Below are 15,979 nucleotides of genomic sequence, written 5' to 3' on the forward strand. Positions count from 1 at the left end.
TGTCCCGTGCACGCTGCTGGGGGCTCTGGGGTGAGTTCTGGGGTACCTCCCAGAACCACCTTATCTGTTGTCAAGCCTCCCATTGACATGAAGGTGCTAGAAGTCATGTCAGCCCCGGTGGCAAAGAGACCTCCTTCGAGGGGCCTTTGGAACGGTTTCTTTGGAAGTCTGGGACAAGAGACTCCAAGCTGCAGCTCCGGGGCACACCCCCTGGGGCAGCCTCTCTGGGGCGGGGTGTGCTTCGGGGTGCAGGTGGCTGTGGGAGCCCACCCCTGGCCCTGTGCTTGGTCCTGGGCCCTGGGCAGGGGTGGGTGGGGGCGGCAGGGGTCCTCTCCCAGGGTGCAGAGCTGAGGCGCCCACCCAGGAGCCCCCTAGAGTAGAGAAGGCCGCCTCTGGGTCACAGCAGCCTGAGGACGAGGCCAGGTCTCCTGCTGCCTCCTGTCGGCCTGAGGGAGGACTCCCCGGCGGCTCAGCCCTCGGAGGCACTGAGGCGGCGGGCCTGGGCCTTCGCCGTGTGGCTTCACGGAGCCTTCCTTCCCGTGGCTCCGCGGGGTGAGGGGTGACTGGAGGAGGACATGAGCCCGGGAGGCCTGAGGTCATTGAAATCAGAGCCCTTTGACCAAATCCAGGGTTGGTGCTCCCCCTTCAGGCCATCTCTCCCTCCTCACCTCTCAAATCCCACCAGCCCACCACTGGGCCTGCTCAAGGGTAATGTGGTCCTCGTCCTGATTCGGGGTGCAAACCCCACCCACCTTGCAAAACTCAGTTTAAGTCCTCCTTCCCCTGCAAACAGATTTCTCTCCAGGCCTGCCCTCAGCTGCCCTCGCAGTTCCAGGGGTCCCAGTCATTTCATATGAGTCCTATTTCTGCAGAAATCAGACATGAACCACAGACAAAAAGAAAAGGACTATCCTATATAATAAAAGCCTAATATGCAAGGTGATCGACCGGGAGTTCGCCCGCTCGCTATGACCTGCGCTGACCACCAGGGAGCGGCGCGGAACATGGTGGGCGTCGGTGATGTGGCGCTGGCAGTGGGTGGCAGTGGAGGTGCTGCTGGCCCTGATGGGCCCCAATGAGGGCAGGACCACGGCAGGATAGTGGAGCCGGTGAGCAGGCGATGCCAGGCCAAGGAGGGTGTGAGTGGGGGCCCAATCGCCCCGATGATCACCCTGAGGGAGCAGGCGGCCCCCCCTCCTGCCCCAACCGATTGCCCTGCAGATGGACCACCTGCGGCCGGGAGGCCCTGATCGCCCAACTGGGCCAGTCCCTGGGCTGGGATGGGGAGCTGGGGGTGGGTGGCGGCGACCAACCTCTCACCGGCTACCTGGGGGCCAGGGTGACAGGGACAGAGGTGCGGTGAGAATGTGGGGTGTCTGCTGAGCTCGCTCTCACTCCCCCTGCTACCCTCCCCTGGGACGCCAGGGCTCGCACGCTGGGGAAGCCCCCTGCGCTCAGGTGCCGGGTGCTCGTGAGGAGCCCGCCCCGAACCCACGGCAGCCTCTTCCGCTGGGACCACAGGGGCCGGTCAGGCTCCCCGAGGGTTCACGCAGGAGCCGGTCTGTGAGGCTGGCCAGGAGAGAGAGCACGCTGCCCGTCCCGAGGCCCATGCTGCGTCCCGGCCCACCGTGTCCGGCTGCACTCATCGCATCTCCGCGTGGGGACTCGGGCGTGGTGACTCAGGCAGAGGGGGGCCCTTGGGGGCCTGAGGGCCCAGGTGCTGCCCAGGGCCCAGAGGTCAGCTGGGACCTGCCCTTCCATGCCCGACGCTCATGCTTCGATCGCCAGCCAGGCCTGGGACCGCACCTGTGCATGGATTTCGTGCACCGGGCCTCTAGTAAGTAAATATGAGGGCAGCTGCTATCATCCCTTTCATGTAACCTTTTCTCTGTGTGTACATGTAGGTATGTGTGGGTCCACACACATGTACACGTGTGAGTGGTATGTAGACATTTCATGTCTATGAAACTAACCTTGTCTCCCTAACCTGGACGTACTCTCCTTGTGGGCATGACTGTGGAGTATGGCTCCGCCCCCCCGGAGCCCAGCACACGATACAAGGTCCTGGGCGCTCAGTGTGTGAGGACTGACTCATTGGAAGCGACCTCAGCTGACAGTCCAAGGCCAGTGCGAGGCCATCTTCAGGGAAGAGGGGGCGGCGGATGTGGAGGGGCGGCCACACGCGCCATCTCACGCTTTGACAGCCTCTGTTTCTGTGCAGCCATCACTCAACTCCTGACATCTGCCCGGCTCTCGGTTTGGAAGGCCAGGATATGCCCAGGAAGCCCCCGATCTGGGAAGGGGCTGTTTGGGGGGCATCTCCCTCAGACCCTAAAAGGCCTCTCCCAGTTTCAGCCCCACAGCCTTTCCGACAATTGGCATCCATCGAGCTCAGTCCCCAGCCGGCCCAGCCCAGTGGCTCTCCCTTCCTCCCAGCAGTCGCCAGGGCTTCTGACCGGAGCTAGATGGCTTGGGGTTCTGCCCCACGGAGCAGTGTGGGTGTGGACACCCCAAAGGAGCCCTGACCCCAAGGCCAGGTCAGGGTCTCCTGTGGGTGCTCCCAGCCCCCACCGTGCGCCATCGCCCCTGATGGCCCCTGCGTCGCTGTCCCCTTCCCTGGGGGGCTGTCTGGAGCTGCAGCTGACAGGCTGTGCACTCCCCGCACCAGCCCGGCATCTGGTCATGACACACTGCTCAGGGGACACGCCATGTGAAGGAACTTCAGGGCCTGGGTGCCCCTGTCTCTGCTCCGAGCCCAGGCAGGCCGCCCCGCGCCCCCCCCCCCCACTCCCTCCCCCCTCCGGCAGGTGCAGGGCCGTGCTGGTCATGTTAGTCCTTTTCACTCGCACGCCCTCACGGGGGCCTCCCTGAACTTGGGTTCCCTCAGCGACAGCCGGGCCTCAGGGGAGCTCCCTGGCCAGAGGGCTCATGGTGATGGGCACGCCACAGGCACCCCCGGCGTCTCCTGCGTCCAGTGAGGTGGCCGGACCTTGGTGGTAAGATGCTGAGACACAAGAGAGCTGTGTGGTTCTGCAGCACTTTCTAGAAGACTCTCACGCTGTGAGCCCTGCAGGTTCCTGTCAGTGGGTTTGTCTCAAGAGGAACTGGAGGGCTCCGCGGGGCGCCCGGGAGCCTCAGTGTTGCCAGCAGTAAGATGGGGAGAGTGGGACCTGCCTCCACCTTCCTCCTGGGGTCTTTGATCGCTGGAACTTTCCACTTTAAAAGGCTCCGATGAAAGGCGCTGAAGAGATGAAAGGGCCTTGGTTTCTCACGTTTCTGCAGCCTGGGCGAGGCGGCTGGAGGAAGTAGTCAGCTGGCAGGTACTTGCGAAGCCAAGGTGCCGGCTGGGGAATTAGCATGCCAATGAGCCACACCTAGGAGGCCAGGCCTCTTCAGGGAGAGAAATCTGGCCTTTCCCCGAGGGGGGACTTGGGGTAACGGAGCAGAGGAACTGGGCCCGAGGGATGGAGGCCAGAGAGGCAAACCTCGTGCCAGGCCTCCCGCTTCTCTGGGTTCCAGAGGAGGATGCTGCGTACAGGAGGGTCCCAGACTTGGCTGCATATCATCATGGCCTAGGGAGATTCTTCAATTCCTGACTCCCAGCTGCCCCTCAGATGACAGGAATCTGAGCCTCTGGGGTGGGACCCTGGCATCAGACTAGTTAAAACTCCCCCATGATCCCAGTGTCAGCCATGAGGACTGGAAGAGAGGAGTCTAGAATTCTGTGGAATAGGGGCTTTCTAGAATTCTGTGGAAGAGAGGATTTCTAGAATTCTGTGGAAGAGAGGAGTTCTAGAATTCTGTGGAATAGGGGCTTTCTAGAATTCTGTGGAAGAGAGGAATTCTAGAATTCTGTGGAAGCGAGGACTTCTAGAATTCTGTGCAAGAGAGGAATTCTAGAATTCTGTGGAATAGGGGCTTTCTAGAATTCTGTGGAAGAGAGGATTTCTAGAATTCTGTGGAATAGGGGCTTTCTAGAATTCTGTGGAAGAGAGGATTTCTAGAATTCTGTGGAAGTGAGGACTTCTAGAATTCTGTGCAAGAGAGGAATTCTAGAATTCTGTGGAATAGGGGATTTCTAGAATTCTGTGGAAGAGAGGATTTCTAGAATTCTGTGCAAGAGAGGATTTCTAGAATTCTGTGGAAGAGAGGATTTTTAGAATTCTGGGGAAGAGGATTTCTAGAATTCTGTGGAAGCGAGGATTTCTAGAATTCTGTGGAAGCGAGGATTTCTAGAATTCTGTGGAATAGGGGATTTCTAGAATTCTGTGGAAGAGAGGACTTTTAGAATTCTGTGGAATAGGGGATTTCTAGAATTCTGTGGAAGAGAGGATTTCTAGAATTCTGTGGAAGAGAGGATTTCTAGAATTCTGTGGAAGAGAGGAATTCTAGAATTCTGTGGAAGAGAGGAATTCTAGAATTCTGTGGAATAGGGGCTTTCTAGAATTCTGTGGAATAGGGGCTTTCTAGAATTCTGTGGAAGAGAGGACTTTTAGAATTCTGTGGAAGAGAGGACTTCTAGAATTCTGTGGAAGAGAGGATTTCTAGAATTCTGTGGAAGAGAGGATTTCTAGAATTCTGTGGAAGCGAGGATTTCTAGAATTCTGTGGAATAGGGGCTTTCTAGAATTCTGTGGAATAGAGGATTTCTAGAATTCTGTGGAAGAGAGGAATTCTAGAATTCTGTGCAAGAGAGGACTTCTAGAATTCTGTGCAAGAGAGGACTTCTAGAATTCTGTGGAAGCGAGGATTTCTAGAATTCTGTGGAAGAGAGGATTTCTAGAATTCTGTGGAATAGGGGCTTTCTAGAATTCTGTGGAAGAGAGGATTTCTAGAATTCTGTGGAATAGGGGCTTTCTAGAATTCTGTGGAAGAGAGGATTTCTAGAATTCTGTGGAAGAGAGGAATTTTAGAATTCTGTGGAATAGGGGATTTCTAGAATTCTGTGGAATAGGGGCTTTCTAGAATTCTGTGGAAGAGAGGAATTCTAGAATTCTGTGCAAGAGAGGACTTCTAGAATTCTGTGGAAGAGAGGATTTCTAGAATTCTGTGGAAGTGAGGATTTCTAGAATTCTGTGGAAGTGAGAATTTCTAGAATTCAGTGGAAGAGGGGATTTCTAGAATTCTGTGGAAGAGAGGAATTTTAGAATTCTGTGGAAGAGAGGACTTCTAGAATTCTGTGGAAGCGAGGATTTCTAGAATTCTGTGGAATAGAGGATTTCTAGAATTCTGTGGAAGAAAGGACTTTTAGAATTCTGTGGAATAGGGGCTTTCTAGAATTCTGTGGAAGAGAGGATTTCTAGAATTCTGTGGAAGAAAGGACTTTTAGAATTCTGTGGAATAGGGGCTTTCTAGAATTCTGTGGAAGAGAGGATTTCTAGAATTCTGTGGAAGCGAGGAATTCTAGAATTCTGTGCAAGAGAGGACTTCTAGAATTCTGTGGAAGAGAGGATTTCTAGAATTCTGTGGAAGCGAGGATTTCTAGAATTCTGTGCAAGAGAGGACTTCTAGAATTCTGTGCAAGAGAGGATTTCTAGAATTCTGTGGAAGAGAGGACTTCTAGAATTCTGTGGAATAGAGGATTTCTAGAATTCTGTGGAAGAAAGGACTTTTAGAATTCTGTGGAATAGGGGATTTCTAGAATTCTGTGGAAGAGAGGATTTCTAGAATTCTGTGGAATAGAGGATTTCTAGAATTCTGTGGAATGGAGGATTTCTAGAATTCTGTGGAAGAGAGGATTTCTAGAATTCTGTGGAATAGGGGATTTCTAGAATTCTGTGGAAGAAAGGACTTTTAGGAATCTGTGGAATAGGGGCTTTCAAGAATTCTGTGGAAAGAGGATTTCTAGAATTCTGTGGAAGGAAGGACTTTTAGAATTATGTGGAATAAAAAAAAAAGAATTCTGTGGAATAGGGGATTTCTAGAATTCTGTGGAAGAGAGGATTTCTAGAATTCTGTGGAAGAGAGGAATTCTAGAATTCTGTGGAAGCGAGGATTTCTAGAATTCTGTGGAAGAGAGGACTTCTAGAATTCTGTGGAAGCAAGGACTTTTGAATTCTGTGCAAGAGAGAATTTCTAGAATTCTGTGGAAGAAAGGACTTTTAGAATTTTGTGGAATAGGGGATTTCTAGAATTATGTGGAAGGGAGGATTTCTAGAATTCTGTGGAAGAGAGGACTTCTAGAATTCTGTGGAAGAGAGGATTTCTAGAATTCTGTGGAAGAGAGGATTTCTAGAATTCTGTGGAATGGGGGATTTCTAGAATTCTGTGGAAGAGAGGATTTCTAGAATTCTGTGGAATGGGGGATTTCTAGAATTCTGTGGAAGAGAGGAATTCTAGAATTCTGTGGAATGGGGGATATCTAGAATTCTGTGGAAGAGAGGACTTTTAGAATTCTGTGGAATAGAGGATTTCTAGAATTCTGTGGAATGGGGGATTTCTAGAATTCTGTGGAAGAGAGGATTTTTAGAATTCTGGGGAAGAGGATTTCTAGAATTCTGTGGAAGAGAGGACTTCTAGAATTCTGTGGAAGAGAGGACTTCTAGAACTCTGTGACTCATTTGCTAATCAGAACTCACTTTCCCACCTCGTGAGGAGTTTCTGGGGGATGAGCCAGAGAATTTGGAAACTTAACCTGCATAGCCGAGTCCTGGGGAGCAGCTCTGTGTGCGGAACTGTTATTAATATTGAGGGGCCCCACCCTAGCCGGTGTGGCTTGCTGGATAGAGTGTCGCCCACAGACTGAAGGGCCCCGGTTCAATTCGGTCAAGGACACGTACCTCGGTTGCAGGCTCGATCTGGCTCTGGTCGGGCACATGTGTCTCTCTCACATCAATGTTTCTGTCTCTCTCTCCACCTCCCTTCCACTCTCTCTAAAAATCAATGGAAAAACATCCTTGGGTGACTATATATATCCCCCAAAATATGTACACATACTTTGAATAATTATAAAGACAGTGTTTATTGAAATACATTTCATTTTAAAATTGAGCTATCAGCTGTTAAGTGTGTATACACTTTTGGGGGACACGCTGTATTTTCAACCCTGCTCAATTGTACACTAGAAGGCAGAGTATGGCAGAAGTGAAATCCATGTAACATCTTTCCAGTACTACCCTAGCCGGTGTGGCTCAGTGGATAGAGCATCGGCCTGCAGACCAAAGGGTCCTGGGTTCGATTGTGGTCAAGGGAGATACCTTGGTTGCAGGCTCCTCCCTGGCCCAGGTTCTGGTCGGGGCTCGTGCAGGAGGCAAGCAATCGACGTGTTTCTCTCACATCGATGTTTCTCTCTGTCTTTCCCTCTCTCTAAAAATCAATGGAAAGGTATCCTCGGGTGAGGATTAACAACAACCAAACAATAAAATAAAATAAATTTAAAAAATCTTTCCAATACTCTTTTTAGTCTGGTTTTAGTCTCTTCTTTGACAAATTCCTTTTTCAAAAACAGAGTTGCCCGTAGATAATCCCAGAGGCGAACTGGAGTTTTTGGTGTTTTTATTTCTATGACCCTCCTCATGGAAACTGGCGAACAGCTGAGAGAGGAGGGGAGGGAGGAGGCACAAAGTCTCAGTCATCAGAGTTGGGAGAGGGTTCAGCCTCGGTCTGGTCTCTCCCCTTCTCTGCCTCAGAGACTCCAGTCCACGCTCGTCCCGGAATCCTCACCGAGTTCCTGGTGGGCTCGGGCCTGCCCGTCCCGGGGTGCACCTCTCTGAAAAGCCCACACCCTCAATAACCCAGGTTCCTCGTCCTCAAACTCCCCCGCAATGATGTCTGAGCACTCTGGCCTGTCTTCAACAAGAATCCCCCCTTATCCTGATGTGATCTTAGTGATGTTATTAATGCCTCTTTTTTTTTAGGTTTTCATACTAATTACCTCTTGATACTTTTCCATCCACTGTCCACCACCCTGCTCCTAGGCTAGGAAGTCTCACTGCTCCTGATGTACTTGGAGTTGAGGATGGAGACCAATCTCTCTCCCACCCCCGCAGAATTCGGTGGTAGTGGTCCCTAACTCTAACAAGGCTGTCCTGAATAAAACCTGCCATCTTTTTTTTTTTTTTTTGAAATAGGTTTTTATTGGTTTCAAAGAGAAAGGAAGGGAGAGAGAGAGAGAGAGAGAGAGAGAGAGAGAGAGAGAGACAGAAATATCAATGAGAGAGAATCACTGATCAGCTGCCTCTTGCACGCCCCCGACTGGGGATCAAGCCCACAATCTGGGCATGTGCACTAGCTGGGACTTGAACTGTGACCTCCTGGTTCATGGGTTGACACTCAACCACTGAGCCACACTGGCTGGGTTCTTCCACAGGGGTGGGGTCTTGGCCTAACCCTTAGCTGCTCTTTTTTTTTTTTTTAAACCCTGCCATCATTAACAAGTGTCATGGATAGCTGTTTCTTTAACACAGAGGCCACTTCCGAGAGGCGAGGACCCAGGGGTGACCTCTGCTGTGCAGAGGCCTCTGGCCCGGAGCGGCACCAGGACATCTGCCCAGACAGCGAAGGGGATGGAGGAAGATCGGGTGCCGTGCAGGGACCGAGGCCACGGGCAGAGGCGACCCCACGCCAGCGAGTGTTTCACGTGCACCAGGGTCTTCGGCACCCGCCCTTCATACTTGCCCCCTCGCTGATCCCCGCACAGCCGAGGCTCCGTACCAGGCCGAGGTGCCTGGTTGTCTGTGACGTCACAGGACGAGGCTGGCGGACAGAGGTGCCCTCGACGGCCCCGCAGCAGCGTCACGCCCCCCTCTGCTGGGAGCTCCCATGGTCCCATCTGACTTCCAGTAAAAACCGTTAGGATGCAGGACACTGGGCTTTCCTTACTGACCCTCTCCGTGGACGTGACCGAGAGCCACCTTCGTGTACCCCACGTCGCAAACCTTCTCAGGAGGCTTGCTGTCACACACACCTGCTGAGAGGGAAGGGGGCTCGGCACAATGCAGTCCACCCCTCTCCAGCCAGGGAAGGAGGAGGAAGGCGCGTCTGTGCTGGGCCAGACACTCCTCGATGCTCTGCATGTGTCACCTCGTCTAATTCCCCATTAACCTGCTCTCCACGTGCCTCTCGTCCACGGGACAGCTGGGGAAACTGAGGCATGGAGCGTGCAGATGACCAGCCCAGGATTCTGCATGCAGCTGGAGTGTGGTGGGGATGCGTGTGCCCACACCTGCAGACCCCCACGCCCCTCCATCGCCCCGCAGGAGGGCTGACGCCCCAGGAGGGTGTGGGTCAGCTGGGCTGAGGGGCTCAGGCCAGGTGTGGGCTCTTCCCCAGGGGCTGGGTCTCGCGCTAACCCTCAGCCGCTCAGGTTTCTCATCATGTGGAGTGGGCACTGGGCAGCCATCTCAGTGTGATGACTCAGGCCTAGCGGCCCCGGGAGGGGAGGGCATTACCCAGCACGTGGCCCCTTCTGGCCGTGGCCCCTCTGCCCTTCCTGGGGGTGTGTGAGAGGCCCCTGCCCGGTGAGCTCATCACATCGGGGTTGTGTGCCTCCACCCCAGGCTCCGGAGGGTGTACTCCCTGATGAAATAAACTGGGGTACATGGGTTCGAAGGAAACCGATGTACCCCCACCAAAAAGAACTTGTGGCTCAACATGTACTATTGTGGGAAGAGGTCCCCCATGAAATGGTGAAATGAAAACAGCAAATTGCCAAGCAATATACATATGCAAGCACATTTGCATGTTTTCTAAAGGCTCTACACTGAATATGCATGTGTGTGTTGGCATGTGCATAGGAAAGTCAGGAAACTCTTACCGTGGGAGGGGGGACCGGGGAGTGTAAGTGTGGGGGAGGGGGGCTGTCCTTCTCACCTCATTCCCTGCAATGCTGCGTGAATATTTCTTTTTGCCACAAATATGTGTTATTTTGCGATTCACTAAAAGTAAATATATTAGAAAGCAGTTGATAACGAATATGTCTTTATTAAGGGTTACTATTAATTATTCTTGATGAAATACATCCTGTATTGAAATGTATTAATTATAACTGCTATTATTAGTAAGGGTTAATCAATAAAATCCATAAGAGGCCCTGGCTGGGCAGCTCAGTTGGTTAGAGCATCGTCCTGATACATCCAGGTTGTGGGTTTGATTCCTAGTCAGGGCACTTACATCAACCAATGAATGCATAGATCAGTGGAGAAACAAATCCATGCCTCCCCCCCCCCCCCTCTCTCTCTCTCAAATCAATAAATAAGAAAATGAGTAAAAATGAAATAAAATAAACTTTGTAAGAAATAAAAATAATCAGAAGAAAATATTGCCTGGCCCCACTGCCTGGCTTGTGACTGCGGCCTGGTCTCCGGGGCGCTCGCCCGGGGCCACACGCTGACACAGGAGCAGCTATAGCTGCGCTGCCCGGGCAGCTTAGAAACTGTTGGGTTAAAAAAGTGAAATAGATCTGACCGGGCACACTCCGGGCTTAGCTTCAGGTCCTTTATGAGGAGGGCTTTATCTGATTAGCACCTTTCCACCTGTCTCAGCCAGAATCCTGCCGTCTGACACCTGGAAGCCAACACCCGGTCCCTGCCCGCCGCGCCTCTCCCTTTCCTGGGTGTCGGGAGATATGCGGTGTGACTGCCCGCGAGGCCAGGCCAGGCCACACAAGGCTGCCCGACCTGGTGTCCTTATGGGGCCGTGTGTCCCCTCGAGGCATTTCTGCTTTTCTTAGCCTTGGGGACGAGAGCCTGGTGACCCCTGGGTGGGGCCAGGGCCTCAGGACGTCCTCCAGCCCGGCCAGGTCACCCATCCTCCCTGGTCAGGGCACTTACATCAACCAATGAATGCATAAATGGTCAGGGAGACAGAAGGCAGGCGTCACGGCCTGTTCCCACAGACCCCAGCGGTCCCAGGCTCAGAAACCATCTTGTCAGCACAACCCCAGGCGCCGCCTGCATCTGTGGCCGACGATTCCGAATGCCCCCGCGTGTGAATGCAGCATCCGACTGCGGCATCCTCGCCCTGGAAGTTACGCTCACACCCCACAGCTGTGCCCTGCGTTTCTCCTTCTATGACATGTGAGATACTTACAAACGCTTGGGCAGACCTGCTGCTGTCTGTGGGTGTCCTTCAGGCAATAGAAGGGTTCAACTAGGAAGAGGCTTTGGATCTGAGATGCATGCGCCTGGCCCTCCAGGGAGGTCCTCCTGACAGGGACCCCCCGTCTGTTTGCACACCCCGTAGTCCCTGCACCTGGGACACATAGTAGGTGCTCAGCAAACACTGCCGAGTGAATAACGTAGCTCCGAAAACCACCGGAGAAAGTCAGCACCGGCCCCTCGCTCTGTCCAGTGCAGACAGCACGTGCCAGAGCACGAATAAGTTGCATGTGTGAACACAGCGGAGGTCGCAGGCCACATTCACAATGACAATTGTTGACAATTGCACAAATGACAATTCACAATTCACAATTGTTGCTTTAGAGACCTTGGAGGGTTTGAGGCCCGAGTTCTATTGGCGCAGTGAATTTAGTTTAGGGAGTGTTCTCTGAAGGGAAATAAAGATCAGAAAGGAATGCTTACAACCTCGCCACCAATCTCATCCACTGAAGAAACGTTTACTTAGTACCTACTGTGTGCCACACACCAGGACGGCAGCAGTCACAGTAGCTACAGCAGCCGCACCTCACAGATTCCGATAATAGGCTTTGGAAAAAAGGTTGCTTAGATACAAGAATAGTAGATTATTTTTAATATGAGAATAGGAGATTTATGTATTTTTTGTTTTTTATTGATTTTTGAGAGAGAGAAGAAGGGAGAGGAATAGAGAGGCAGAAACACTGATGAGAGAGAAACAACGATCGACTGCCTCCCACAGGCCCCTACTGGGGGTCGAGCCAGCATCCCGGGCATGTGCCATGACTGGGATCAAACCAGCCACCTCTGGGTTCCTAGGTAGATGCTCAGCCACCGAGCCACACTGGCCGGCTCCTCAGTGGCATTTGAAAAATAACGCCCGTATACGATCAGAAAATTCAAAACAACACAGGAAGGCAGAAAGCGCAGGGTAAAGCCTCCCTCATTTATCTCATGGATATTAATTTCTCTCGATACTCTTATTTTAACCCAAAAGATCCGTAGTATACGCATAGCTCTGCACCTTGCCTTTGTATCATAGTCACATATCTTTCTTTTTTTTTTGCCAAAAATTTTAAAAATATATTTTATTGATTTTAAAAAAAATATATTTTATTGATTTTTTACGGAGAAGAAGGGAGAGGGATAGAGAGCCAGAAACATCGATGAGAGAGAAGCATCGACCAGCTGCCTCCTGCACGCCCCCCACCGGGGATGTGCCTGCAACCAAGGTACATGACCTTTGACCGGAATCGAACCTGGAACCTTTCAGTCTGCAGACCGATGCTCTATCCACAGAGCCAAACTGGTTTCGGCACATATCTTTTTAATTTACAGATTGATTTGAGAGATTTGTTGTTCCACTTATTTATGCATTCAGTGGTTGCCTCTGGGATGTGCCTGGACCGGGATTTGAACCTCCTGGTTTACAGGTCGAAGCTCAGCTCCTGCGCCACGCCCGCCGGGCAGAGTGGAGTGTTTTTGCGATCTCCCCGTGTTGGGATCTTCACGGACAGCTCCTAGGACCCCACCACATGGACGCACCATTATGTATGCTGCCTGTCCGTCACTGCTGGCCCTTTGGCTGCCACTAATGTTCTTCCTGTTGTAAGTCCTGCTGGAATAAACATTCCTGTGTCTGCAGCTTGGGACCCTTCTGAGGGACTCTGTGCAGCCCTCAACAAGAGACTATTCAAATCTCACTCCTGCCTGGTCAGCCCAGGCCAAGCCAGGGGCCTGGGGAGGTGACTTCCCTCTCCCAGAGCAGCTCTGCTGGGCAGGGGGGCGGCGGGGGGTGGGGGGTGGGGGAGGCGCCACCAGGAGCCGCTGCTGAGACCTCAGGGGGGCCTTGCTAACGGCGGCTCTGGGTGGCAGAGTTCGGCGTGATTATGTTTTCTTCATGTTATTCATGTTGACAGAATTTTCTACAACAAACATGTGTTTTTACAGTTTTTTTTAAAAAAAAGCAACCTAGATGTTATTTTCTTGCTTTTTTTTTTTTAAACCCTCATCCAGGGATATTTTTCCATTGATTTTTAGGGAGAGTGGGAGAGAGAGGGAAAGACAGAGAGAAACATCGACGTGAGAGAAACCCTTCGTTTGGTTGCCTCCTGCATGAGCCTCAACCGGGGCCTGGGCTGGGGAGGAGCCTGCAACCCAGGTCCGTGCCCTTGACTAGAATCGAACCCGGGACTCTTCGATCTACAGGCCGACGCTCTAGCCACTGAGCCAACAGGCCAGGGCTAGGCTTCATCTTAAATAGCTTATGGCGCGTCCTGGAGGGAGGGGGTCAAGCCCTCCCTTCGCACAGGGGTCTGGAGTGGCTGTGACCCACAGCGCCCGAGGTGGCTGGGCTCTGTCACGTGCTTGGAGGTCTGGGGACAGGCCTCTCCCACCCCCTGGCTGATTCAGGACCTGAGGCTTCTATAAAAATCGTGACAATAAAACCGCAGGCATTTATGGAAATATTTTTTTTTCATTTCACAGGGAAAGGCTTCTCTTTATGTTAAAGGAGAGAGGAGGGCCTAGCCGGTCTGGCTCAGTGGATAGAGCGTTGGCCTGTGGACTGAAGGGTCCTGGGTTTGATTCCGGTCAAGGGCGCATGCCCGGGTTGCAGGCTCAATCCCCCCCAGTAGGGGGCGTGCAGGTGGCAGCTGATCAATGATTGTCTCTCATCATTGATGTTTCTATCTATCTCTATCCCTTCCTCTCTGAAATCAATAAAATATATTAAAAATAAATAATAAAAAAAAGGGGAGAGGAGGACTTTGTCCCACTAGAGTCTGCACAGTTGGGGGCGGGACCGGCTGCATGCATGCTCCCGCCGGAGGACAGGGCCACGCCGGAGGACAGGGCCACGCCGGAGGACAGGGCCACGCCGGAGGACAGGGCCACGCCTGAGGACAGGGCCACACGGGAGGACAGGGCCACACGGGTCTCTTCATTCGCAGCGTGTGCTGCCGCGCTGGCTGCTGGGTGCCTCTGGGGGTCCTGGCCGCTGGAGCCATCCCCCCGGAATTTTCTTCTCAATGACAAGATCGTTTTCAAGGCAGAATTGTTGGTCAGAATGCAGTGGCAAGCTGCACTAGCATGTATTTACTCACTCGTCTGTACCTGACCTCACCCATCAGTCAGCTCCAGCCTTTGCGTCGCATTGCTGCTGACACCCGTCACCCACCGTCACCCGCCTCCACGCGTGTTCACGGTTCAGGACTGGTGCGTGGCGAGTAACTCAGCCACGCGTCACAGAAGCCACACGTCCCGCTGCGCTGACCGGCTTCCCCAGCTCCGGGGAAGGAGTAGATGCCAGCTTACACACGGAGGGGCTCTGAGACTGACACAGCGCCCGTTCGCAGCGGGCCGGATAGATGGCTTTACCTCTCAGCACAGAAAACAGCACCGGGCACGCAGAGCCCAGAGCAGCTCAGACAAAGGCAGAAATCACACCTGCTGGCCGCTGACCGAGCCACGGACATGCTGAGATTCTGTCCAAACAGATGTGCAGTGAGGCTTGCTGTCTCAGACAGGCCAGGAAAGGAAACCCCAAAGGTCTGTTTTTTTGTTTTTTTTTTTTAAATTACTTTATTGATTAAGGTATCACATATTTGTCATCAACCCCCCCCAAGGCGTGTTTTATCCACGGGTCTCCTCAGGCTGTGACCTCCTCACGTGGCTGTGAGATCTGCACGCTCTTCCAGTGACTCCGCAAACACGGACCGGCGCGTCCTGTGTGCCAGGGCTGGGCAGGTGCGGGTCCCTGAGACGGAGGAGCTCCGGCCTCCAGGGCGGCGGGGAGAGGTGAGCAGAGCCGTCACCCCACCTGAGGACCTCTGCCCGGCTCAGCCTCCCTCTCCCCTGCCCACGCAGCGGCACTTCCTGTGCTCGGTGCTTCTTTATGTTAATTAAGGCTCAAAACACCCTCCTCCAGAATCGTCCCCACCTGCACCCAACACCGGGACCCCTTCCATCACCGTCAGCTCTAGGCCCCTATTGGCAGGTGCCAATGTCCTGGGGTGTCCTCCCTTTTCTGGGGCAACTCCAGGCGCCCAGGCACTGAGTGCGGAAACGGAGGAGCCACAGCAGGCCCTCCAGGAAGCTGCTCAGGCTTGCTGCCACCAGGAGCGCCAGCACAAGGGCAGGTTCGGGAAGTCGTGTGTGTGAGTGTGTGTGTGCGCGCATGAGTGTGTGTGTGCGTGTGTGTGAGTGTGTGTGTGTGTGAGAGTGTGTGAGTGTGTGTGTGCATGTGTGCGCATGAGTGTGTGCATGCGTGTGTGTGAGTGAGTGTGTGTGCGTGCGCATGAGTGTATGTGCGTGTGTGTGTGTGTGTGAGTGTGTGGGTGTGAGTGTGAGTGTGTGAGAGTGTGTGAGTGTGTGAGAGTGTGTGTGTGTGTCTGTGTGTGTTTGAGTGTGTGTTTGTGTGCGTGTGTGTATGGATGTGTGCATGCGTGTATGAGTGTATATGAGAGTGTGTGTGCATGTGTGTATGATGGTGTGTGTGCATGCGTGAGTGCATGTGTGGGTGTGAGTGCGTGTGTGCGCATGTGCGTATGAGTGTGTGTGTGTATGTGTGTGTGTATGAGAGTGTCTATGAGAGTGTGTGTGACGGTGTGTGTGAGTGCGTGTGTGAGTGTATGTGTGCATGTGTGTATGTCTCTGTGTGTTTGTGTGTGTGAGTGTGTATGCGTGTGTGTGAGTGCGCGTGTGAGCGTGTGTGTGTGTGTGTCTGGTGTGTGTGTGTATGAGTGTGTGTGTGTGTGAGTGTGTGTGTGCGCGTGTGTGTGAGTGTGTGTGAGCGTGAGGAAGGAAGCACAGTCCGGCTCCGAGGCCCAGCCCCAGTGAGTGGCAGACCTCTGGAAGCTGATCTCAGCCTGTAGTTCTGTGCTCTTCCAGGAGCAGCCCTCTCGCCTG

The 15,979-nt window shown here is 53.0% G+C and overlaps 1 pseudogene; it reads left to right on the forward strand.

The window, feature by feature from the left end:
• LOC103304282 (adiponectin receptor protein 1-like) overlaps positions 1-15,979 on the forward strand; it is a 32,837-nt pseudogene that overhangs the window by 4,342 nt on the left and 12,516 nt on the right.

The sequence above is a fragment of the Eptesicus fuscus genome, chromosome 24 (genome assembly GCF_027574615.1).
Source record: "Eptesicus fuscus isolate TK198812 chromosome 24, DD_ASM_mEF_20220401, whole genome shotgun sequence".
In the NCBI taxonomy this organism is placed as follows: Eukaryota; Metazoa; Chordata; class Mammalia; order Chiroptera; family Vespertilionidae; genus Eptesicus; species Eptesicus fuscus.